Consider the following 26819-nt stretch of genomic DNA (forward strand, 5'->3'; position numbering starts at 1 on the left):
CTGGGAGACTTCACACTCTCCCAACCTGAAAACAGGTGAACAGCTCACAGGTTTCCTGGAGAGGATGGTCACATGGCCTTGATCTGGCCAATCAGCATTTTCCATCCTCCCTGGCCACTGTGATTGGCTCAGGGCTGGGCACCAGCCCAATCAGGCTCCACGGAGGTCAGGCCTAGTTGCTGGAATCCTGGGAGCAGAGAAGTTCTATTTCAGTTGGGAGTTGAGGGGTGGTGATGTCAGCCTGTGGCAGTTGGTGACTATCTTGCTCTCGTAAAGGCAGAGCCATGTGAAGATGACACCAGTGGCAGAGCCCAGAGGTGGGGAAAGATGACTTCTGCTGATGTCACTGAGCACCAGGTACAGCCCTGCCTGAAGCTATCTCCCTGTGGATGTCTCAGTTAGGTAAGTCATTCTCTCCTGCCCTGTTTGCTTCTTTAAGCCACTTTGGTTTTCTGTCACTGGTTTTAAGAAAAAGTTTGACTATTCCTTCAAGCTGGCTAAATGGAGACCCTGGAACTGCAACAGTGTGGTGACAGGCAACAATGTGGCTAATAGACTCCAGAGGCCTCTGTTCAAACAGGGGATTGTAAATGACAAGGGAGAGTACACATGGCCTCTGTGAACAGACTTGCTAGTGGTAGCTCGCAGTTCCTGGATATTAGAGTGCATGCACTCAGCCAAGTCTCAGCCCTGCTCTCACACCTGCTAACCCATACATCTCCTCTCCCACCTGCCTGGCCTAGGGGCCTGGACACCCCCAGGCACCTGAAACAGCCCAGGGCTTTGTGTTGTAATTTACACAGGCTGCCCCTACTTCTGAGGGTGAGGGTGACTGGGTTCCAGTTTACAGAGAAAACAGACTAAACGGTCTCACTGGTGAGCTGTGGGGGTGGGACCCAAATCTACCATCTGACCTATGAATTCAGAGTGGACAGCCTCCCCACCCTCAGCCAGGATGCTTGCTAAGCCTAGGGGCTCAGGAGTCCTGCTCCCTCCAGCACCCCTCCTGGAGGTGAGAGTGGGGGGGCTCTGCCCTATACAACATTCACCCCTGCAGGGGCACACGTGTGACCTCACAGTCTGTCATCCCTTCCTTATGACCTGGAACTCCTTGGCAGGGCATGAGAGGTGCCTTGATGTGTGAGAACTGCAGTTCATGGGTGCACATGTGGGCAGGTGCACCATGACTGAGAGGACAGCACCCCAATTTAAGCCCCCTCCATGCTCAGATGATTACATCCTGGAATTGAGGGGTTCCCAGGGGTCAGGTGGCCAATTCTGGCCTTAGGGGCAAATTCTTATCACCCAGGAGGCTAATTTTTAAATTAAATTACACATTTACAATTCAATAGTCAAGCCCCTTTCTCAGCAGCCTTGTAGCCTCTCAGCTTTTACCTCTCGCTGTGACCATGTTCTTAGCTTCAAATTGAGTGCCATTATGGACATGAACATGTCCCTGTCATGTGTCACCTTCAGAGTAAGGGGCCACCCAAAACTCCCCTCCCTTCCCCTTGTCGATACCTCCACACAGGGAGTAGGGCCCTTTCGATGCAGTTGTGCAAATGTGTGAGCTAAGGGTTTAGAATGACCAGGCTAGGAGTGGTCTGCCCCACATGGCAGGGCAGGTGGCCTGGCAGGGGGTGATGGTTCACTTGTAAAACTCAGCTGGTGTCAGGCAGCGACAACAGACTGGCAGCCAAGGGCTCAGCTGGTGCAGAGTAAGCGGATTAAATGTGTTCACCCAGACGCCTCGGGGATGGCAGCCCTGGAGTAAGACTACAAGTGAGGAAGGTGGAGGGTCCCCAGTGCCTGGACCTCCACCTTGTAAAAATCAGGACTGAGATGTGGCTTTGAAATCAGAACACTGGAGTTCAAATCTTCCCCCACCACTTGGTCAATAATTCAAAGCAAATGAGCCTCAGTTTTCTCATGTGTAAAATCGGAACATTGAAGCCTCTCCCTCTGAGGGTGTGGAGGGAAGTAAATGCGGTGACAGCAGAGCACAGGAGCTGTCTGGGCTGAGCCTGCACACAGGCAGGCCGTTGTTGCTGCCATGACCACCGTCTTCCAGGGCAGGGTCTGCACACTCTCCCTGTGAAGGTCCAGACAGTAAACATTCTAGGCTTTGAGGGACCTACAGTCCCTGTCACAACTACCACCCTCTGCTGTTGGAGGGCAAAGGCAGCTCCTGCAGTAGGTAGTCCAGGCTCGCACCCCCGCTTCCTGGGATAAGTATTCCTGAGATACAATTGTCACATAACTTTGTTGGCTTTAGGTGTGCAGCATAATTCTTGTTACATGTGCATATTGTGAAATGATCACTGCATTAAATTTACTTGACGTCTGTCATTACCCATAGTCACACACTATTTTCCTTGTGATCAGAAATTTTAAGAGGTACTCTCTTAACAACTATCATATGCACAGTGCAGTGTTGTTAACTACAGTCACCTTGCAGTACATTATGTCCCCAGGACTTGTTTATCTTCTAACTGGAAGTTTGTACATTTTGATTATCTTCCCGTATTTCAATCACCCCCTGACTCACCTCTGGCAACCACCAACCTGATCTCTGTTTCTATGGGTTTCAGTTTATTTTATAGATTCCACATGTAAATGAGATCATAAGTATTTGTCTTTCTCTGTCTTATTTATTTCACTTAGCATAATACCCTGAAGGTCCATCCAAGTTGTCACAAATGTCAGGATTTCATTTTTTTAATGTCTGAATAAGATTCCATTATATATACATATATATGCGTCACGTTTTCTGTATCCATTCATCTGTTGATGGACACTTAGGTTGTTTACATATCTTGGTTATTGTAAATAATGATACAGTGAACGTGAGGGTGCAGTTGTCTCATTGACATAGTGATTTCATTTCCTTTGGATATATTCCCAGCAGTGGCCTTGCTGGATCATTCAGAAGTTCTAATTTTAAACTTTGGGGGAGTCTTCTTACTCTTTTCCAGAGTGATGGCACCAATTTACATTCCCACCAAAATTGCAGAAGTTTCCTTTTCTTCACACTACCACCATCACTTGTTATCTCTTGTATTTTGATGACACCCACCCTGACAGGTGTGAGGGGATATCTCATTGTGGTTTTGATTTGAATTTCCCTGATGGTGAGTGATGTTGAGCACCTTTTCATGTACCTGTTAGACATCTGTGTGCCTTCTTTGGAAAAATGTCTATTCAGTTCCTCTGCCCACTTTTTAAATCAGATTGCTTGTTTTTTTGCTATTGAATTGTAAGAATTATTTATATGTTTTGGGTGTTAACCCCTTATCAGATACATAGTATGAAAGTAATTTCTCCCCTTCTGTCTGTTACCCTAACCTCTGCTTTCTGGATGACAGGGGTCCAGGCACTTGGGAATCTCTGCTTCTCACATGTTTCCAATGGTGGGTGGGTGAGGGCTGTGTTCTGATAAAACTGTGCACAACCGTGGGTCACTACCCCTTCTTTTAGAAGGTGGGCTCTGAAGAGTGCAGTGTGGGCAGGGATGTTTCCCTGAAGTCATCATTTGGATGGTCATGTGCCCTGGAACTCACATCTTCTAGCCCGGATGTGATGGGGGAATTTGCAAAGGGAGGACCTTGCAGCTAAGAGACTGACCAGGTGTTCTTGTGTCTTGTTGGAAGCACCTGGAAAAAATGTTGTGTGGAACAGGGACTCCTCCAGGTCACAAGGCTCAGTTCAGGCTTCTGGGATGCAGAGACCTGCTCTGAGCCACTGTCACTGAGGAGGGAAGGGCCTCAGGCAGGAGGGAGGGGTTGCTGGATTTCACTTGCCCTGTTTGTCAAGTATCAGCTCTGGTGATGTGTGGCACATGGGCTTAGCTTTGGGCATGAAAGAGGAGAGGTTCCTGGGGAAGGGCTGGCTTTTTCCTCTGATTGAGGTCCTACTGTCTGCCAAGCACAGCAGTCCTGTGAGTCAGAGCTGGAAAGCCAGGCACAGAGAGGTCAGGGAGTTTCCAGGTCACACAACATTAGGGGCATCATTAGGGTCTGATGCAGACCTGACGCCCAGCCTACATTCTCTCTCCTTTCCCAGGACCATCATGATCCCACATGTCAGCATCACCCAGAGAGGCCCAGGTATGGGCACTGGGACCTTTCCTGCCTAACATGCCAGGAGCCTTAAGAGGGAGGACAAGACACTTCCTGAGTCCATGATGCCCAGAGGCTGCTCTCAGCGAGAGGCCCAGCACACACTCTTGGATGAATCCTAGCTCTGTCCTGAGTCACTCTGTCCTCCCTGCCTCAGTTCTTCTGCCCACATGGGGCTGGAAACAGCAGCCACTTCACAAGGGTCTAAGGAACCTCCAAGATACTGGAAGCAGCACCCTCACACAGGGAGCACGGTGGGGTCAGCCTCCATTGTCTCCTTAAATTTCCTCACCTCTTTGCTGGATGAGGAGCCCTAGCGGGGCCCTGGCTTGTCCCAATTCTCACCCCAGATCAGGGTCCAGCAGGGGGTGGTGTCCAGGCTGGACTCTGTCCTCTGCCCCTTCTGAGCACCCTCATTCCCCACACCTTGGCTGCCTGGACACTGTCTTCCAGGGGCCGCTCTGTGCCTCCCACACCTACCTAGCATCCACCCACCCTGGGTTACTCCATCGCCCTCTGGCCCTTGGACACACACCTCCGTGTTGAGTGGAAATGAGGTGATGGACATGCTGGGCTTCCTGGACAGTCTGGGGGAGCCTGATATCCCCATCCTGCCCACCGCCCCAAGAGCCCAAGTTGGGGAGAGGGTGTGCCTCCATTCATACTCTGATTTGCTCAGATTCTCAGCATCTACTTTGCTGGGTGGATATGGGGGCAGAGGGATGATGTAAAAGCAAGAGACCTGGACAGCAGAGCATGAGAAGGGGGCTAGCCCAGGCTGGTCTCATAACCACCTTAGCCTTGGCTTTCTCATCTTTAAAGTGGGACAGACTATTTTGAGGTGAGCAGGATCCTTACACATAGCCAGGCACTGTCCTACATGCATAAGAGATCACTGACTCCTCATGAAAATCTGTGGGGCAGGGACAGGCGTTATCACCCATTTCTGCAGAAGCAACTGAGGCACAGAGAGAACAGGGGAGGTGACCACTCCAGATTACAGAGCCCAGGCCATCTGGTTCCAGTGTCCAGGCTCATGGTCAGTGCCCACTCTGGGTTTCCTTCCTCCCTTCACCCTCCACTGGGACCCATGGCTGCAGCCTCATCTCAGTGTGATTGCTCATGGGGAGCAGGATGGGGGCTCTGAGGGCCCGTTTCTCTGAGCACTGCTTTCCCAGAAGGCTCAAGGGGTTGACTGTATTCACTAATGGACACCAAGGCATGGGCCCAGGCCAGCCACACTGCAAGGCCTGAATCAATGATTGTTGAGTGAATACCTGGAACTCTGCATGTACCTGCATGTTGCTCCCATTTCCTCATCTCCACAGCTGGCTACCCGGCCAACACCTTATGTCATCAGGCCTCTGCCTGGGACAGTCAAGGGGACCAGAGCTGCTCATCTGGGGACAGGGAGACTCAGGGGCCCTGTGTCTGTCCCAAGCATCTCCTGGGCCAATTCACAGGGAAGCCCAGCCAGCTTCCAGGAACAGCAATCAGGTCCCAATCCCAGGGGTGTAGGGTAGGTCTTGAGGGGTGTTTCCTGAGACTGAATTTGTGTATGAAGGCGTCCTGGGGGTCAGGCTGCTTTCAACCTCCATTCCAGGCCCACACCCCTGCTGGCAGCATTGAGCTAGTAATAAAGGACACAGGCCGTGGGGCCAAGGCTATAGCAGGGCTCTGCTCCCTCTCTGTGGCTCAGTGTCCTCATCTGTAACAGAGAACTAGTAACAGGGCCAAGGGAGGGCTCAATGAGACCCTCCTCTGTAGCTTTGGTTGGACACTGCCCTCTCTCAGCTCAGTGCCCTTCTCTGTAATAGAGAACTAATAACATTTTTCTTAGCCCCTTTTGGCCCCATTTTTCTGAGTCTCTTTCCACATTGGGCCCAGGGCTTTCACAGAGATCACAGACTTGGGGGGTAATCAGAGTGTGGTCTCAGCCCTAGTGGTCCCAACTGAGGCCAGAGGAACTTCAGGAGGGGTGGGAATCCAGAAGTGCTTCATGGAGGAGGTGAGATCTGAGCTGTGTCCCCAAGGATGAGCTGTCATCCAGCTGAGGCCTGGCACTGAGCAGGACCCATGTACATGGTGAATGAGGGTGTGAATGAATGAATGGGCACCCCTCTAACAGAGAGTGAGGGGGAAGTCCCCCAGGCCAAAGCAGGAAACACAGGGCACCCTGGGGGAGCAGAGGGCGGGTCTGCAGTGTGATGCCTGCCTCACCCTTTATGGGTGTCTTGCCCCCACTTTAGCCTGTGTTCTGGTGGATTGGGAGCCCTTGCCTCTCCTCTGCTCCAGGATCCTGCTCTTCATTCCCAGCAACACCCACCTGTGTCACCTCAGTGTCCCCAAGTGGACCTGGACCTGTCTTGTGGGAGATTGTGAAGAGGGATTTGGTGTGCAGCCCAAGACTGAAGTGGGAGGGAGAGGATAATAGGGACCTCCAGAGGGGATCATGGGCTGGGGGAAATCGGAGGGGTGGGGAAGGCAGAGACTCAGGGCTGAAGGATCCTGCTAGTGGTGGCTCCTTCACAAGGGGCTTCACAGGGAGGAAGCATTCATGGGGTAAAGGCAGAGCTCAGTTTGGGGCTCGCTGACATGGAACAGCTCATCACAGAGACGTCCAGAAGAGCTGGATATAGGGAACAAAGGTGCCACTGATATCAGTGTCAGAGCCTGAGACCCAGATGAGGTGGGGTGGCGGTGCAGGGGAAGGGGCTTGAGGATGTCAAGATGTTCATTCATTGGGGTCCTCAGGGTGGGGACCTTCATGTTCATTTCACAGCCACCTGGTGCCTGACAGAGCTAGGCTTAGGGAGGTCACTGAGTAGACACGTGCTGACAACCTAGATTCTCCTGTTTTCACATAAAGTCCCTGGTGTGAAGCCAGGTGGCACTCTTTAGAGTCATACACCCTCACCCCTGGGCTCTCTGTGTGCCTAGAGCCCAGTGGCACCTTACCTCCCACTCCCCACTGCAGGACCCTTTGCACACCTGCATTTCCACAAGCTATAAAACATCTTCTCTTGCTGTGTGTTTACCCTATGAAAACTCATTGCCCCAGGAAGAGAGGCCTCACATCCTGCCCTTATTAAAGTGGTAAAGCCTGTTGTTCAGAGAAGCCCCTGACAGATTTCACAACCAACCAGGTACCTGTGCATGAATTGATCATGCAGCCCCCTCCTCCTTGTGTGAATAGCACCCCCCCAATAACAGACCCCACACACTCAACCTTGGCGCTCGTGTAGGCACCTCTTGCCTGTGTGGCCTGATGATGCCTATAGCAGTGTCCCTATTAAACTTTCCTAGACCCTTCTCAGACGCTGGTAATTCTTTACCAACCCAAGTAACTAGCCCGCCATTGTGCCCACAACACCTGAAACAGAATTGGCTAAATTATGCAGATTGATGATGCAGTTTAATTTGCTTTAAAGGTGAAATCAAGGTTTACAAATAAAAGCAACATACGTACTCAAGGCAGGACTAAGAACTCGCATGGATAACTAAGACCCTCCACGCGCATCCCACTGTGGCCTCAGGGCCTTTGCGCTGGCTGCTCTTTCAGCCAGGATCTCTCTCCGCCTGCTTCTTGAACACCTTCAGGAATCTGCTCAAATGTCCTCCCTGACCTTATTTTTCTCCATGGAACATATCGCCTCCGGACATTGTGTATATTATACTTAATTTTCTCTGTGTCCCCCACCAGGCTGTCTGCTGCATGAGAATGGAGACCTGCCTGCTTCACTCCCTGCTGTGCCCGGTATATGGAACCCGCCCAACACACAGTAGGACCTCAGTGAATGTGTGACGTGTGTGTGATCACTGTAGGCCACAGACAAAGGTCTTCCCAGCAGTGATGGTAAGAGTCATTCATTCTCTACTTACTGAGCCCTACTGTGCACTGGATACTGACCTGGGTGGGAGGCATGCAGTGGATGAGACACAGTGAGCACACACAGCATGTTAGGAGGGACACGTGCTCTGGAGAGCACACAGGGCTGGGGGAGTGCAGGAGTGGAGGAGAAGAGGGTCAGGTGGAGACAGTGGTGGCAGAAGAGACAGAGAGGTGGGGCCCAGGTCGTGCAGGGCTTGATGGCTCCTGTGAGGGCTTTTCCTCAGGGCAGCAGAACCATGGCTGGGCGTGGAGCAGGGGCCCGGTTCCTGAATGCTATGCAGGAGATGGAGCAGGTGTCTGCTTTGGAGATGTGCGTGGAAGAGGCTGTCCCTGTAGACTGTGCAGGCAAGGAAGGCTCCTCTGAGGGGGTGACATCTGAGCTGTGCCCTTGTATGGACCATGTTTCCACCTTCTGTAGACTGGATGCTTTCGTCTGCCCTGCAGGCCTATGCAGGACACACACTGTTCTCAGTCACCTGGGCTTGGCCTCCTGCCTCCATTATGGGCCTTCCAACCCCAGAAGGAGTCCTTCTAGATCTAACACACTACCCCCTCCACTGGACTTGGACTCACACTGAGCCACTGTCCACCTGCCCAACTCACCCAGAATCAAGTCCAGACACTTGGGGGAGCCCCTCCACCCCAGAGCCCATGAACTTACTCAAATGGCCAGTCCTCAGCCTGCTCACATGCCTCACCCTCCCCTCCTGCAGAAACCCTGTGACAGATCCTGTCCACAGCACCCTGCTCCTCCGATCCTTACCCCAGGCTTTCCCATGGGGTGTGACCCCGCATGGGGTGCAGTCCCCTCCTCCAGTCTGGTGAGTAGAAACTACCTTTTCTTTTTTCTTTTGTTAATATATTTATTTTTTAATTTTTATTTTATTGAGTTATAGTCAGTTTGCACTGTTGTGTCAATTTCCAGCATAGAGCATAATTATGTCAATTGTGTTTACTCTTTCAAGAAACCATCTCTTGGCTTGATTTTTTCAAATGTTTCTAATATCTCTATTTTATTTATTTCCTCCCTGATCTTTATTATTTCCTTCCTTCTGCTTACTTTTGTTATTTTTTGCTCTTCTTTTTCTAATTCTTTTAGGTGGTAAGTTTGATTGTTTATTGCAGTTTTTCCTCTTTTTTGAGGTAGAACTGATTCGCTATAAACTTCCCTCTAAGCACTGCCTTTTCTGGATCCCACAGGTTCTGTGTGGTTGTGTTTTCATCATCATTTGTCTCACTGTGTTTTTTTATTTCTTCTTTGATTTCATTATCCACCCATTTTTTTTTAAAATAGTATGCTGTTTAATCTCCATGCTGTCATTTATTTCTCCTTTATTTTTCTGTAGTTAATTTCTAGTTTTATGGTATTGGGTTCAGAAAAAGTTGCTTCAAATATTTTCTATCTTCTTCAAATTGTTAATGCTTCTTTTGTGCCAAAGTATATGATCTATCCTAGAAAATGTGGTACGTGCGCTTGGGAAGAATGTATATTCTATTTTAGGGAAATATAATGTTCTGAAAATATTAACCAAGACAAATTGTTCTATTTTATCATTTAATTTCTATGTTGTCTTATTAATTTTATGTAAGGAAGATCTGTCCAGTGATGTTAATGGATAGTTAAAGTCTTCTACCATGACTGTATTCCGATCAAATATTCCCTTTTTATCTGTTATGTATTTAGGTGCTCCTATGTTGGGTTCATATATGTTAATGAGTGTAACATCTTCATCTATGACTCCTTTAATCATTATAAAATGTCCTTCTTAATCTTTCTTTATAATCTTTGTTTTAAAGTCTATTTTATTTGAAATCACTGTTGATATTCCTGCTTTCTTGTCATTTCCATTTTTGTGGAATATCTTTTTCAATCCTCTCACTTTCAATCTATGTGTGTCCTTCTCCCTAACGTGGGTCTCTTGTATACAGTGTATTGTAGATACTTGCTTTATTATCCACTCTGCACTCTATATCCTTTGATTAAAGCATTTAGTCCATTGACATTTATAATAATTATTGATAGATATGTGTTTATTATATTTTGAACTTTGTTTTGCAGTTGATTTTGTATTTCCTCTTTGTTCCTTTCATTTTCTTTTTGTGGTTTGGTAATTTTCCTTTTTATTATCTTGGTGTCTTCTTAGTTTTGTGACTCTATTGTAACTTTTTGGCTTGTGGTTACCCTACTTTGTACATATATTAACCCATTACTATATCTGTTTGTTTTAAACAGATAGTAATATAAGCTCAAACTCATCCTACCAAGAACAAAAGAGAGAGAGAGAGAGAGAGAGAGAAACCTGTACATTTTCTTGTTCGCCTCCCCCACCCTTAATGATTTAGATGTCCTCTTTTATGATTTCATGTTTATTCTGTTGTAATTCATTGTAGCAATCACCTTTCCAATCATGGTTTTCTCCTTTTTGTTGCATCCTGCTTCTTTTCTGTTTAGAGTAGGTCTTTCAATATTTCCTTTAGCATAGGTTTAGTGTTGCTAAATTCTTTTAGTTTTTGCTTGTCTGTGAAGTTATCTCTCCTTCTATTCTAAAGGATAGCCTTGCTGGATAAAGTATCGTAGGCTGCATCATTTTTTCATTCAGGACTTTGAATATTCCTTGCCCCTCCCTTCTGGCCTGTACTGTTTGTGTAGAGAAATCAGCTGAAAATCTTATGGGGGTTCCCTTGTATCTCATTCTTTGTTTTTCTCTTTCTGCCTTTAGAATCATTTCCTATTCTCAAAACTGGTCATCCTAATTGTAATATGTCTTGGTGTGGGTCTGTTTGGGACCTCCTTGTTTGGGACGCTCTGTGCTTCCTGTACTTGGATATCTGATTCCTTCTTTAGGTTTGGGAAGTTTTCAGTCATGATTTCTTCAAATACCTTTTCAATCCCATTTGTTCTTTCTTCTCCTTCTGGGACCCCCATTATGAGTAGGTTGGCATGCTTTATGTTATTCCATAGGTCCCTTATATTGCTTTCATTGGTTTTTATTTGTTTTCTCTCAGCTGTTCTGTTGTCCTGTCTTCTAAGTCACATATTCATTCCTCTCAATTATCTAGCCTACATTTTACAGCCTTTAGCTCAACTCTCATCTCAGCAAATGAGTTTTCCAATTTTCACTGGCTCCTCTTTAGAGTTTCAATTTCATTTTTTGACATATTCTCTGTCTCTATAGACAATCTCTTTTAGTTTCTTCAGTACTTTGATCACTCCTTTCTTGAAATCATCTAGTAGACTATCAATGTCTATTTCATTGATTGTTCTTTCAGGGGATTTATCTTGTTCTTTTAATTGAGAGAGGTGGCTCTGCTTCTTCATCTTGCTTATATCTCTCTGGCACTATGGCTTATGGAGTATCAGTTATCTACTGTCGTCCTTTAGGAGTTTATTTATTTATATAAAGTGGATGCAGAAATAAAACTAAGCACAAAGAAATTAGTTTTAAAAGCAGTATAATCAATAACAGAAGAACATATTGAAACAAGATAACAATTGAGTTGGGATGAATTTTTAAAACATTAAAGGAAGAAAAATATTTGAGAACAGAGTATCATCATAACAGAAGCACAAAACAAAGATAAAAATGAAATTGGACAAATTGAAAGATAATAATATTAGTATTTTAAAAGAAAAATTTAAAAGTGATTAAAAATAGAAATATAAAAATTATTTAAGAAGTAACATTTAAAAAGTAAAAGAAAATGGAACAGAAAAAGAAGAGAGGATGTTCCCGTGGAGATTGTGTGCCCTTAATAATTTTATCAAGAGGTCTTTCTTAAATAAGTGTGGTTGCCAAGTCTTACTTCTGTGCCTTTTGTCTGTTATCCCTTTGGTTACGGATGTGGCCGTTAACCTGTTAACCAGAGCCTACCCTGACTATTGAATGGGGACTCCTATTTGTTTTGTGGTTGTCACAGCTCCTGCCCCTGCCTTGTTTCATGAACTCAGCTCATTGGTTCCAGAGACCCTCTGGTCACACCCTTGGTCTGTGCTGCTCCCAGTGCCTGTAGGTAGACATGTCACGTCTCCTCCCAATGCTGCATCTTGGTGCTGCTCTCCTGCATGGTAGGTGGGCAGGGTGTGCCCCTTCCCAATGCCGTGTCCAGGTGCAGCAGTCCTGCACAGTAGTTGGGTTGGTTGCTCCCCTGTTCAGTGCTACTCCCCACTCCACATCTTTTCCACACTTTGTAGGTGGGCTTGAGGCAAATGGCCACACCAGCCCTAGTCCCTGCTCTTTGCCAGAACTCTGCTCCTTGTTCATTTGTCTTAGAGGTGCGAGTTCATAGACGCACCAGGACAGAACCTTCCTATATGTCTGGGGATGTAAACAAGTCTGAGTCCCACCTATGAGGCTGCAGAACTGCCAGGTACATATTCAGGTTTCAACCCTGCCTCTGCCTGGGTGGGTATGATGGCTGTGGCTGAGCCTCATCACTCTTCTTCTGAGAAATCACCAGTTATGTTGCTGTGGGTCAGCAGAGACAAAGGACAAACCTCCCCTTCCCTCAGGCAAGCCAGCAAAGTTGCTTTGCTTTATTTTTTTTTCTTATTTTATGGGGGGCCCAGGCTGTTCTGATCTGTATACAATCCAAGCAGTTGTCCACAGCACACTGTAGTCCCCCAGGGTTACCTCTGTACAGTCAACCAGAGTCTGCTTGTATCCAGCAGCCTGTCCCTTCCCATCCCTGATTCACTTCTAGGTTTGGGGGTTGTTGACACACTTTGTGCCCATATAACTTAATTCTGTCAGTCAAGGGCGGTTCTGTACACATCTGAGCCTCAGAGGTTCCCTGTCCATCCTGCTGACCTCTCCGTTGGAAAGGGGGAGACCCAGTCAACCAGTACTATCCCTCCTTTGCTGCTCCCTCTTCAAAGGACCAACCCCAAGCCATTTTGCATTTTCTTCCTTCTTTTTTCCGTTTCTCCTACCAGATTGGTGGCACATTTCGTCTTTTGAAGATGGCAATGTTTTATCAAAGTTCAGCAGATGTTCTGAGTGGATGGGTGTGTCTGTGAATATCAGTCTTGGTGTATTTATTGGAGAGGATAAGATACAAGTATCCTTCTACTCCACTATCTTGGCCTTTCTCCAAGAATATGCACTCTTAATAATTTTGTCATAAGGTTGTTTTTAATTATGGGTGGTTGCCAAGTCTTCCTTCCATGCCTATTGCCTGTTATCCCCTTTGTTGGTGGTGTGGCTGGTGTTCTGGTGGCCTGAGTCTGCCCTGGCTATTGAGCAGGAGCTCCTTTTTTTCCTGTGGTTGTCACACTCCTGCCCATATCCTGCTGTGAAAACTCCACTTGCTGGTTCCAGAGGCCCTCCAGTCGTGCTCCTGGTCTGTGTCCCAGCATCAGTTTGTGGGTGGTCTGCACCCCCACCAGATGCCTGGTCCCAGCACCACACTTGTGCAAGGTAGTTGGCAGGTAGCTCCCCTGCCGCATTAGGTCCATGCTTCATAGGTGGACTCAGAGAAAACAGCTGCACTAGCCCTCATCCCTGCTCTGTTCCAGAACACTGCTTCTTGTCCATTTGTCTTAGAAAAGCCAATTCAGAGAGGCATCAGTGTGTAATGGTCCCCTCTGCTTGGGACTGTAAACAAATCTCAGTCCCACCTATGAGGTTGTGGAGCCCCTAGGTAGGGATTCGGCTTTTGACCCCTCCTTCACCTGGGAACCATGAACCAGAAAATATGGTGGCTATGGCTGAGCCTTGACTCTCTTCTCCCAAGAAGTCTCAAATAATGGCACTGTGGGTCTGTGGAAACAAAGGCTACGTATCCCCTTCCCCCCAGGGCACACCAGCAGTGTTGCTTTGCCTTTTTTTTTTTTTTTTTTGGATTTTATGGGGGACCCAGGCTGTTCTAATCTGTATACTCTCCCAGCCATGGCACACAGAACATTGCAGTCCCCCAAGGTTTCCTCTGTACAGTCAGCCCGAATCCTCTGCTCGACTCAGACAGCCTGTCCCATCCCACCTCTGCTGGTTCACGTCTAGGGCTGGGGATCATTGGGACTCTTTGTGCCCAATTAACTTAGTTCTGTCAGTCAAAGGCTATTCTGTACAGATCCGAGCCGCAGATGTTCCCTCTCCATCTTGCTGAACTCGCCATTGGAGTTGGGTAGACCCAGTGTATTAATGCTATTACTCCTTTGCAGCTCCCTCCTCATTGGAATGGTCCTGAACTATGTTCCTTTTTCTTCTTTTCTCCTACCAGATTTGTGGAAAATTTTATCTTTTGAAGAAGGCAATATTCTGTCAAAGTTCAGCAGGTGTTCTGGGTGGTGGGTGTGTCTGTGGATGTCACTCTTGGTGAATTTGTGGGAGAGGGTGAGCTCTGAGCATCTTTTTTACTCCACCATCTTTCCTCCTCCTTCACTTTTTCTTTTGATTGGAACACTTAGTCCATTGACATTTATAGTAGTTATTTTATAGATGTGGTTTTATTGTCATTTTGAAATTTGTTTTCCAGTTGATTTGGTATTTCTTATTTGTTTCTTTATTTTAATTTTTTTTTTTTCATTTTTGTCATATGATAAATTTCTTTTCTATAAGCTTGGTTTCTTTTTGGGTTTTATGACTCTTTATATACTTCTGATTTGTGGTTATCTTGTCTTTCAAGTATGGTAACCCCTTACTTCATCTGTTTGGTTTTAGTTGATAGTCATGTAGGCTCAAGTGCATCCTAAAAAGAAAGAAGACAAAAAGAAAGAAGAAAAAAAAAAAAGGGAACAAAATCTATATTCTCTTGCTCTCCTCTTTCACCTTTTATGATTTTGCTATTCTCTCTTTCTTTCTTGCTTTCTTTATTGACTTACTGACTTATTTATATCTTCATGTTTTCCCTTGCAATTCACTGTATTTATTGCATTTCCAATTATGGTTTCCTAATTTTTATAGCTTCCTGTTTATGTTTTATTTAGATTAGAACTTTCAATTTTTTTTTAGCATAGATTTATTACTGCTGAATTCTTTTAGTTTTGCTTGTCTGTGAAATTCTTTCTCTCTCTTTCTGTTCTAAAGGTGAGTCTTTCTAGATAGAATATCCTAGTTTGCAGCCTTTTCTCATTCAGGACTTTGAATATATCTTGCCACTCCCTTCTGGCCAGAAGTTTTTATGTAGAGAAATCTGCTGAATGCTTATGGGGCTCCCTTGTAACTAACATTTTGTTTTTCTCTCACTGCCTTTAGAATATTTTCTTTATCTTTAACTTTAACCATTTCAATTGTAATATATCTTGGTGTAGGTCTGTTTGGTTTCTTCTTGTTTGGGACCCTCTGTGCCTCCTGTACTTGGATAATTCTTTCCTTCTTAAGGTTTGGAAAGTTTTCAGTCATGATTTCTTTAACTATCTTTTCAATCCCCTTTTCTCTTTCTTCTCCTTCTGGGACCCACTATTATGCATAGGCTGGCGCACTTTATATTATCTTGCTTTAATTGGTTTTTATTGGCTTTTCTGTCTGCTGTATTGGGTTATTTATTTATCTTGTCTCCTAAGTCATTTATTCATTCCTCTGCATTAACTAGTCTGTTTTTGATTGCCTGTAGTTGAATTTTCTATTTTTAACTAGCTCTTCTTTATAGTTTAAATTTTCTTTTCAAAGTTTTCTGTCTCTATTGATAGTCTCTTTTAGTTCTTTCAGTGTGTTGATCATTCCCTTTTTGAAGTCTAGTAGACTATCAATCTATTTTACTGTTTGTTCTTTCAGGGGATTTCTCTTGTTCTTTTAATTGAAAGTGGTTCCTCGGCTTCTTTATTTACTTATATTTCTCTGGCTCTATGTATTTTTCTAGACCCGTTTCTGAGCTGTGGTGTGTAGTAGGCAGGGTGGGAGCACTTCAGTTGTGAAGAAAAATAGGCAGGAGATTTCCACTGGGGAGTTCCCTCTGTGGTGTTGTCTGTCACTTGTTATGCAGACTTACAAAGTACTATTTGTTGATGTTGGCTTTATCCCTGCTTTAGCTATGGGAATGTCAGCTACCTACTCTGGTTCCCCTCAGGTTCTGAGCCCCAGGAAACATCAGTCCAGATCCAGCAGTGTCAGTCCCTTGGACCTGCCTTAGCAAGTGTGTAGTCACACACATGAATTTGTGGTCCACTACAGGTTCAGCTCAAACCCCAATCCTGCATCCACATATGGAACCATACACCACCCTGTTTTAAATACCCTCACTGGCCACCCTTCTTGAGTCAGAACTCCACTCACTGCCTGTAAGTCCCAGAGGTGTGGATCCACAAAGTGACCAGAGAGAGCAAATCCACCCTCTCTGCCTGGGGCTGTAAACAAATCTCAGTCCCGCCTGTGAAGTTGCAATGGCACAGGATATAGATTCAACATTCAGCTCTGCCTTTGTGCAGCAGTGTTGACTATGACCAAGCCCCATTTCTCTTCTCATGAGAACACACCAACAATGGAGCCAAGTGGAGAAAGTGACTTTGGCACAGCCATGCATCATTCCTCCCCCATTATACCAACATTGGTGCTTTTTTATGAGAGTTTCAGTCTGTTCTGTTCCACACACACACACACACACACACACAGCCAGAGCTCACACTGCCCTCTAGTTTCCTGATGCTGCCTCTCTGCAGTGTGACCCAGCCCTCTGCCTGGGCTCTTCACTGAATCCAGTAGCCAGTCCTGGCTCATCCCTGCTAGTTCATGTCTAGGGCTGGTCATCACAGGGACCCTCTGTGTCAGTATTCCCCAGTTCTGCCTGCCATGCAGTTGCCACTGTGTCCTCCAAACCTTGGAAGCTCTGCTTCTTTCCTAGCTGATCTCCCAGCTAGAGAGGTTGTGTCCCAGTGTGAGGGTGCCTTTCTTCCTATGCTACTTTTTCCCTGCAGGATCAGTCCTGCACTGAATTTGTCTTTTTTCTTTTTATTCCTTACCATATTTTGTGAGAATCTTCCTGTATTTCAAAATGAGAGACACTGTGCCAGAGTTCAGGAGGTTTCTGTGCAATTCAATGTTTTTGTAGATGTAATTCTTTGTGTATTTGTGGGAGAGGTCAAGCTGTGAGTCTTTCTACTCTGTCACTTTGACTCCTTCAAATTTTAAAATAGGGCTAGGTCTTTCTTAATTACTCTCAACAAGCTGTTGTAGTTTCCAGCGTACATGTTTTGTAATTTTTCCTTGCCTCTATTGGATGCCGATTCAGAACATACACAACCTTCTAAAGAAACCTGTCCCACCCTGCCATTTGCTGCCAACTAGCTAGCCTGTGTCTGAGTCACCAAAAGGTTTTGTTCTTTATCTGATTCTTAATTCTTTAGAATTTATCATTTTACTCTCATAAATTCTGATTGTACTTGTAACAAATACTTTAAAATAAAAATAATAAACTTTATGCTGTGGATTCAATATGAATGAATCTCAAGTAACATATGCTTTAAATACCTTAGAATTAGTAAAGCAATATAGATACATTATGAACACTTGAATTGTTGCCTAAAGGAAAAGTGCAGAGATTTGCAAATCCCACCCCCAGAAGTGACCGTCATGAATGGCTTGGTGAACATCTCTCAGTCTCTATCTCTCTTATTCTCTCTGCCTCTGTCTCTCACACACCACAAGATTCATTTACATCTATGATGATTTGACACATATGTGGTCATAGATGGCATCTGGGATGTAGATGATGGATTAACAAGCATCCAAACTGAGGGCTTCCTTGACATCAGGTAAAGACCTAGCAGTCATTTTTCCAGCTGCACAACAATCATTCCTCCATGTGAACCAGAACTGATGAATCCCACCCCCTCTCCATGAACATTAGTGTTGCTTCCAATCTCCTACTAGTTAAACCAGAACTGTGATGAACATCCTTGAAAAGACATCTTTGAAAAATTGTGCAAGAATTTTAGTATGATCAACAATAAGCATCAGCACTACTCGGAAAGGGATGAACTTGTGGAACTGTAATTTATCCTGCATACTGTTCTCCCAGAGAGGAGTGTCTGCTCACTCTTCCCTCCAGGGGATCTACTGTGGCCTCTGCCTCCTCATGTTGTCACTAGAGCTGGTTGTAACCAGGCTAAAGTCCTGCCAGTGTGATGGTGACCAATGCTGTCTCCAAAGTGTGTACATCTGTGTGCATCCTCACTTGAGAGGTCAAGCACCTCTAATATACACTGGCCACCTGCATTTCCTCTTGGTGGAATTGCATGTGTTTGTTCTGTTTCTGTTTAGAACACAGTGTTTCAAGAAGTTTTTGGACCACAGGGATGTGAAACCTTTCTCTGACTTTAGGTTATGAAAAATGATTTTTCCAGGTTGTGGTTTGACTTTCATGGCTTTTGAATATTATTATTTTTTATTTTGTAGGTTATGTTTTGCCACAGGAAGAGCTAAGCATCTCCCTTCTGGCTCTGGTATCACACATAGAATAGCAGTGCCTATCCCGAGATTATGCACATAGTTACTAAAAATTTTCATTTTGTACATCTCATGTTTAATCCACCTGGGTTTCCCTTTCAAATAACCAAAATACTACTTCAAGTTAAAAAAAAAAAAACACCAGTCCCTTGTTAAAATATGAGAGCAGACACAAACAGCCAACTTTTGTATGATTTCATTGATAGGGAACATCCAGGGTAGGGAAAGACACACAGAGAGAAAGAGGATTAGGGCTTGTCAGGGGCTAGGGGAGGGAGAAAAGAGAATGTGTGCTTTGGATACAGGGTTTTATTATGAGGAAAGAAACAGTCTGAAACTAGACAGTGATGATGGTTACACAGCATTGTGAATGCACTTAATACTCCTGAATTGCACAATTTAAAATGGAAAAACATCTAAATTTTATTATTGTAAACTTAAAACATAAAAATAGATGATACTCTAAATGACATGAAAGAAAACAAGGAAATTACAGAAAAAAACAAACAAAAATGATTCCAGGAGAAGGGAAGTAAAGTTCGGGTCTGGGAGTGGGTTGATTCTGAGAATTAGATGACAGTGTTGGTGTTTGCAGAGGCATCTCAGCCCGTAGTGGTGGTGATGCCTGAATTGGCTCTGGGTCTCATAGAAGTGTGTGTGTAAGTGCAGGAGGAGCTAAAAGATCAGGCTCAGGGTCTCCCTGCAGGACTGGTAATGTAACCTGGCTCTAGGTCTCCTGTAGGGCTAGTCTTACAGTCTCCCTGCAGAGCTGGTGGGATGTGACACGGTTCTGTGTTTTTTGCAGGTTCAGGTTCGTGTTCCCCTGCAGGGTTGGTAGAATGGGACCCAGTCCTGTGTCTCCTGCAGGATCCAGCTCAGGATCTCATGCAAGACCAGGCTCAGGGTCTCCTTGTAAGGCTTGTGGAATGAGACCCCATCCTTTTTCTCCTGCAGCAGCAGATTCATGGTGTCCCTGCAAGGTTTTGCAATTTCACCCTACTCTGTATCACCTGCAGGAGCAGGCTCAGACTGTCCCTGCTGGGTTGTTGGAATATGACCCATCTCTGATTCTCTTGCAGAAGCAGGCTCAGGGTACCTCTACAGGGCTAGTCAATTTTGTTCCAGTCCTAGGTCCCTTGCAGGTGCAGGATTGGGGTCTTCTTTCAGGGCTGGTGAAATGTGACTCAGCTGTTGGTCTCCTGCAGAAACAGGCAGAGTTTCTCCCTGCAAGCCTTGTGGAATGAGACCCAGTGCTGGGTCTCCTACAGGAGCATGCTCGGGGTCTCTATCCAGGGCTAGTGGAATTGGACCTGGCTAATGGTCTCCCTGCAGTGCTGTTGGAATTGGTCCAATTCTTGGGTGTCTTGAAGGTGCAGGCTCTAAGTCTCCCTGCATTGCTGGTGAAATGTGACCCAGTTGTGGTTCTCCTAAAGGAACAGTCTCAGGGTTTCCCTGCAGGGCTGGTGGATGGGACATAGTCCTGGGTCTCCTGGAGGAGCAGGCTCTGGGTCATTCTAGAGCTGTTGCAATATGACCAATCTCAGGCTCTCCTGTAGGAGTAGGCTCGGGGCCTTCCTGCAGGGCTAGTGGAATTGGACACGGCTCATGGTCTCCGTGCAGTGCCATTGGAATTGGTCCAAATCTTGGATCTTTTGAAGGTGTAGGTTCTAAATTTCCCTGCATTGCTCATGGAATGTGACCTGGCTCTGGTTCTTCTGCAGGAGCAGGCTGATAAATTACCTGTAGGGCTGGTGGAATGTGACATGGCTCTTAGTCTCCTGCCAGAGCTGATTCAGGGTCTTTCCACAGGGCTGGTAGAATTGGTCCCAGGCCTGGGTCTCCTGCATATGAAGGCTCAGGTATCCCTGCAGGGCTTGTGGAATGTGACTGGGTTTCTGTTTCCTGCAGGGGCAGGTTCAGAGTCTCCTTGCAGTGTTGCTGGAATGGCACATGGCTCTGAGTTTACTGTAACAGCAGTCTTATGTTCTTCCTACAGGGCTAGTGGAATATGACTCAGACCTTGGTCACTTGCAGGAGCAGGCTAGTTTTCTCCCTGCTGGGATGGTGGAATCAGACCCTGTCCTGGGTCTTCTGCAGAAGCAGGCTCCAGGTCTTCCTGCAGGGCTGTTGGAACATGATCCCATCACTGGTTCTGCTTCAGGAGTAGGCACAGGGTCACCTTGCAAGGATAGTGTAATTGGACCCAGCTCAGGGGTCACTACAGGGCTGATGGAATGTGACCTGGCTCTGTGGCTCCTGCAAGTGTAGGTTCTGTGTCTCCCTTCAGGGTTGGTTTAATGGGACCCATTCCTGGGTCTCCTGTAGAAGTAGGCTCAGAGTCTCCCTGCAGGGCTGGTGGAATGTGACCCATCTCTGGGTCACCTGCCAGAACAGATTTGGACACTACCTTCAGGCTGGAGGAATTGGGCCTGTTCTTGCATTTCCTGCAGGAACAGGCCTTGGGTCTTCCTGGAAGAATACTGTAATATGACCCATCTCTGGTTCTCTTGCAGGAGAGGCTCATGGTCTCCCTAGAAGGTTAGCAGAATTTGTCCCATTCCTTGGTCCAAGGCTCAGGGTATCCCTGTAAGGTTGGTGGAATGGGACCTAGTCCTGTGTCTCCTGCAGCAGCAGGTTCTGTTCTCTTTGCAGGGCTGGTGGAATGTGACTCCACTCTGTAGTATTTTTTGCAGATGCAGGCTTAGGGACCTCACCAGAACTGATGGCTCTTAGTCTCCTATGGGAGCAGGTGAGGGATTCCCTGCAGAGCTGGTGGAATTCATCCCAGTCCTCAGTCTCTTGCAATTGCAGACTCAGTGTCTCCCTGCAGGGTTTGTGGAATATGACTTGGCTGTGGGTATCCTGCAGGAGCAAGCTCAGTGTTTCCATGCAGGGTTGGTGGAATGAGATCTAGTTCTGGCTCTCCTACAAGAGGAAGCTGGGATTCTCCCTGGAAAGGCTGATGGAATTGGACTGGGATGTCTGTCTCCTGCAGGAGCAAGCCTAGGGATTACCTGCAGAGCTGGTAGAATGTCACACAACTCTTGTTCTTCTGCAGAAGCTGGCTCATGTTCTCTGTGAAGGGCTTGGTCTCCCCCAGGAGCAGGTTTGTAGTCTCACTACAGGGCTGGTGTTATGTGACCCACTCTGTTTTCTGCAGATGCAGTCTCCGTGTTTGACTGCAGGTTTGGTGGAATGGGACGAAGTCATGGGTTTCCTGGAGTAACAGGCTTACAGTCTCCCTTCTGGGATATTGGAATGTGACCTAGTCATGTGTTTCCTGCTGAAGTGGCCTCAGGATATCCCTGCAGGGCTGTTGGAATTGTACCTCGCTCTGTATCACCTGCAGGATCAGGTTTGTGCTCTCCCAGCAAGGCTGGTGGATTTGGACCTATTCCTGGGTCTCCTGCAGGAGCAGGTTTTCAGTCTTCCTGCAGGGCTTCTGGAATATGACATATCTCTAATTTTCCTGCAGGATCAGGCTTGTTGGTCACCCAGCAAGGCTAGTGGAATTGGACCCAATTCAAGGTCTTAGTGCAGAGTTGATGGAATGGGACCCAGTCCTGGGTCTCCTGCAGGAATTGGCTCAGAGTCTCCCTGCAGGACTGGTGAAATTGGACCCATTCCTGAGTCTCCTGCAGGAGGAGGCCCTGCATCTTCCTGGAGGGATGGTGGAATATGACAGAGATCTGGTTCTCCTGCAGGAATAGGCTCAAGGTCTCCCTACAAGGCTAGTGGAATTGGACACATTCCTGGATCCATTGCAAGTGAAGGCTTGGGGTTCTTCCTACACAGCTGGTGGAATGTGATTTGGCTCTGAGTCTCCTGCAGGAGTAGGCTCAGGGCCTCCTTGAAAGATTGGTGAAATGGGACACAGTGCTGTGTCTCCTGCAGTAGCAGGCTCAGGTTCTCCCTACAGTGTTGGTAAAATTGGACCTGGCTCCAATTCAACTGCATTAGCAGACTAAAGGTATACCTGCATGGCTGGTTTAGTGTGAAGGAACAGCAAGTCTTAATACATTGGCCCACTCCTGGTAAAAGTATAAACAGGGCTTGGTGCATGGTCTCTTGTATTGTCTGAAAAAAGCCCCTTGAGATGTGTTGATTCTGATGACCTCTTCCAAGAACTTGAACACTTTTAGAATCTCTGCCAACTCATCTTGTTTAGACTGAAGGAATCTGCCTTTCATCAGTTCTTGGAATAGAGATCAACACAAAATGAAAGAGGGAAGAAAAAATTACCAATCTATCTATTAAGAAATCAGCTGAAGACATTAGAAAGTTCTCTTGCAATGCACTTGATTCTATTTTGGTGCATTTAGAATCATTTCTTTATTATCAACTTTGGCCATTTAAATTAGAATATATATTGTTGTAGGCCTACTAGGGTTCATTATGATTGGACCCTCTGTGCTTCCTGTGTTGAGATAGCTGGTTCTATCTTTGGTTTAAGAAAATTTCAGTCTGATTTCTTCAAATATCTTTTCAAACCATTTGCCTTTCTTCTTTTCCATGTGGGTTCCCTATGAGTCATAGACTGGTATGTTTTCTCTTATCCCAGGTTTCAGTTGCATAGCTTGCATTGGTTTCCACTTGCTATTCTATGTCGTGTTCTGACTGAGTGATTGCGGTTATCCTGCTTTCGAAGTCACTTATTTGTTCCTCTGCATTATCTAGTCCGATTTGGACTGTTTTTAGCTTAGCTATTCTCACCATTGAGTTTTCTGATTCTATTTGGCTCATCTAAAGTGTTTCTCTTTCCATTTATACTAGCCTGCATTTGTATTCATAGACTCAAGATTTCCTTCAGTGTTTTTATGTCCTCCGTTTTCAAGTCATGTTCTAGTAAATTTTGGTGGTCTAAAACATTGCATGTTCTTTCAGGAGACTCCTGTCTTTTGAAAATTTTGAATGGTTCTTTTAATTTTATTATATCTCTCTATCACTATGGGTTAAGGATTATCAGTTATCTATTATAGACTTGAACAGCTTTTGTAAGTGAAATCATTTCTGTGCACATTTAGTATTAATGCTGTGAGGATTGTTTTTGGTATGTAATGATGCCATGCATTCCTTCTGTGTCTGTTGCCTGTTATATCTATGATTGCTAGTGTGGTTTTTGTTGTGGTGAATACAACCTATTCTAGTAAAGTTAGCAGAGTGTCATTTTGGTTAAATGCTTATCATAGCTCTGACAGTGCTGGGACTAGTAATTTTTGCTGGAATACAGGCTTCCAAATGGTTTCTGGCTGCCGGCTGGATATGTGGATAGGGAATGGTTCCAATACACTCTCATGAAAGTGCATTCGTCCTTACTATTGCCACGGAAAAGTCAAAATTTATAATGGGTTCCCTCAGGTTCTCTGCAAACAAAAACAAAAGTGGAAACAAATCTAATGATGTCACACATTAGAACCTGTTGAAGCGTGCAGTGCCACAGTTGGGTCCTTAGTGTAGTACTGGGTCAGCACCACAACTATTGTTGCATTAGCATGTGGTAGTCAAGTCTGACGGAAAGGCTTCAAATTCACATATTGTTCAGCAGATCTCTGCTCCAAGAACTCTTGCAATAAGGCATTGGAACTCAAAGGCAAGCATGGGGCATTTCAAAAACCTCTGCTTTGGACAATAAGAAATTTCAATCCTGCCTATGAAAGTTGCAGATCCTTGGGCTATAGAATCTGATTTCAACAATAAATTGCCCTGGATTCTAGAAACTAGATGAAGATGCCTCTGAATGAGACCCATTTCTCCTTTATGGAGAAAATGAGCAATTATACCGTGGATGTGGAAAGACTGTGACTAAGGCCCTGGGTTACTATGCTAATCCACAACACATATGCCAGCAGATTTAATATTAAGAGAGGACCCAGGCAGATCTGTTCTCTAGATAGTACCAACCACAGCCCAAAACAATCTCCAAACCCCTGGGAATAAATTTGTGACATCAGCCACAGCCCTAACACACAGATTCCACAGGCACTCCTAGCTCAAAATTAACAGGTGGAGTATTGGTCTGGGAATGAATTGCAGAGAAATTTTGTGATTATTGCTTTCAGATATGTCAACCAAACGTCCACTATGCACTCTTTTAACCCTCAGCACTTTGTCTTCCAGCTCAAATGACCTGTCCACTTTAGAGTGTGCATTCCAGTAAAACACAGTTTCCCCTTTACTGCTCCCTCACCAAAGGTCAGGTCCTGCACTGATTTCCATTCTCTAATTTGCCTTCTACTCTTTCCAGGTTATGTGAGAATTTTCTGACTTTTGAAGTAAGAGATGTTTGGGCATTTTTCAGCAGGGTTCCTGAGTCAAGGGCTGGGAGAGTGTATGTTTATCTTGCTTTATACTTGGGAGAGAGTGAGCGAAGTTTGCACTGGTACTCTGCCAGTTTGGCATGGATAAATTAACACAATTTAGTCATAACTCACAGACACTTGATTCTTGTTTAGCTATTTTTCTGTATATCAGTTGTGGGAGGATGTGTCCGAAAACTCCAGGTCTGACAATGTGTTCATACCTCATTGCAGACTTTCAAATAATAAACAGAATTAAATTACATACATGGGAAATGTATCAAAATAAATACAGTTTTAGAAACATACTATATCTAACTATAAGACAGAGTTGCCAAATTTAGGTACCAGCTTGAAATATCCAAATAAGAAAAATGCACAGAAAATATAAATTAGCAGCCAAAAGTCATGAAGGAGGCAGGTCAACAGTTTTCTCTTGGTGCTTCCAGCACTAACAGAAACAATGAAATAATTCTTAGAACCATTAACAACCACAACCCTAGGTTTCCATTGTGCATGTGGTGCCCTTTCCTAATAATGACACATACTGGTCAATGTTGGCGATTCAAGGGGAAAAATTATTATTTAGGAAACCACAAAGAAACCCAAACAATGTATTTTTACATAGGCTTGGTTTCAATAGCACTTAGAGATATTATAGATATGAGAACACTGCCGCAGCTTTGCTAGGCTATTGACAATCATGTGCTCTTCTATCAAAGATGAGAATGTTTAATCGACTAATTATGTTGAGAAAAGCAATTTAACCCAAAAAATACAGCAATCACATTATATCCTGCTCCTGGGACTTGACAAAAGGGAAAAGACGGTCCACAAAAGAAGTGTCACTACATATCTATCCCAACAATTACACTTCATTTCAATAACTGAATTATAATAGTTACAAATACTGTTTTGAAAAAATGAGGATAAATAAATATCCAAATTCAGGCAAAAAATTCACTCACTTACAAAACTCCCTTCACACCAAAGTAGACATAAGCCCAGCATTTGCTGAATCTAGGGGAAGATCATCATTTCAAGGTGTGAGCGAAGAATTCAATACCAATCTATTTTAGTCGAGAGTAGTTGACAATGGAGGAGTTCACTGTTGTGCACAGAATGTGAAGGAGGAGAAACTCTGATACAAGGAGGGGCTTGCTCAGCTCCTACTGGCTTCATTGCAACTCAAGTGCTGATTCTTTAAAATGGATACATGAGGGGAGGGGAGGGAAGAGCAAGTGCTTGGTACCAAGGGCCAACCCTGGGAAAAGGCTTACCTGTGCTTCGTGCTTGGTCGTCTGAGTGGTTTATAAATGCCCCTTGGGACGTGTGGATTCTCACGACCTCTTCCAAGAACATGAGCGCTTTTATCATCTCTGCCATCTCTTCTCTTTTAGACGTCAGTAATCTTGGACCCGTTCTTGGAGCAGAGAATTGAGTACCTTCCTAAAGTGCACGTTGACACTCCATATGTTTCTGCCAGTATCAGCGAGGTTCAATATGTCTCATGAATGTCTTTTGAGCCTGGTATTCTCAACAGAAGTCTCCATGCCAGTATTCTCCATTGTAGCAGAACAACTCTCATCAATGTGTTCGCATCTCACCTCAATTTGTGCAGCCAGCTTTTCTGCCAACTTCCTTCATGTCTCCTATAAAGTCAAATTCTAAAGGACAGGGCAAGTCTGAAAGTACCTCGGAGCCTCACCTGTAAGCTGATGACAGGCAGATCTACCACTATCTGCCCTTTCAGATTCTGGAAACTGACCTGTGAACTCAGGCCATTGCGCAGCACGAGTATCTCGAACTTACACAGATTCCAGAAAAAGAGACTTAAGCCAAGCTCCATAGAGGGCGGTACCGCCTCCATGACACTGATCCACCCACAGAATTCTGCCCAGTTACCTTGGATCCACCAGCCATAACAATCCTGGCAGAACACACCAAGATTCCACCTGGAATCCAACCGGTAACTGCCATCCCCAATGGTTGCTGCATCTTGTCAGTGTTGGGGGAGGGGCTGCATCAGACGAGAGGTTCCAAAGTTAAATGTGATTCTCTCCATTAGCGTCCCATGATCAGTTTTTTCTTCCCTCTATCCTTTTGTACAGATCTGTATACACAGTACAAACGG

General features: G+C 45.3%; 1 long non-coding RNA gene across 1 annotated transcript; it reads left to right on the forward strand.

Moving 5' to 3' along the window:
• Positions 1-26619, forward strand: LOC135320831 (uncharacterized). Its single transcript, XR_010380181.1, has 4 exons — positions 1-402; positions 7822-7974; positions 8724-8831; positions 26086-26619. It is a non-coding gene; the product is annotated as an uncharacterized LOC135320831 (long non-coding RNA).
• Positions 26620-26819: the final 200 nt, after the last annotated feature.

This window comes from Camelus dromedarius, unplaced genomic scaffold (genome assembly GCF_036321535.1).
Source record: "Camelus dromedarius isolate mCamDro1 unplaced genomic scaffold, mCamDro1.pat HAP1_SCAFFOLD_35, whole genome shotgun sequence".
Classification (NCBI taxonomy): Eukaryota; Metazoa; Chordata; class Mammalia; order Artiodactyla; family Camelidae; genus Camelus; species Camelus dromedarius.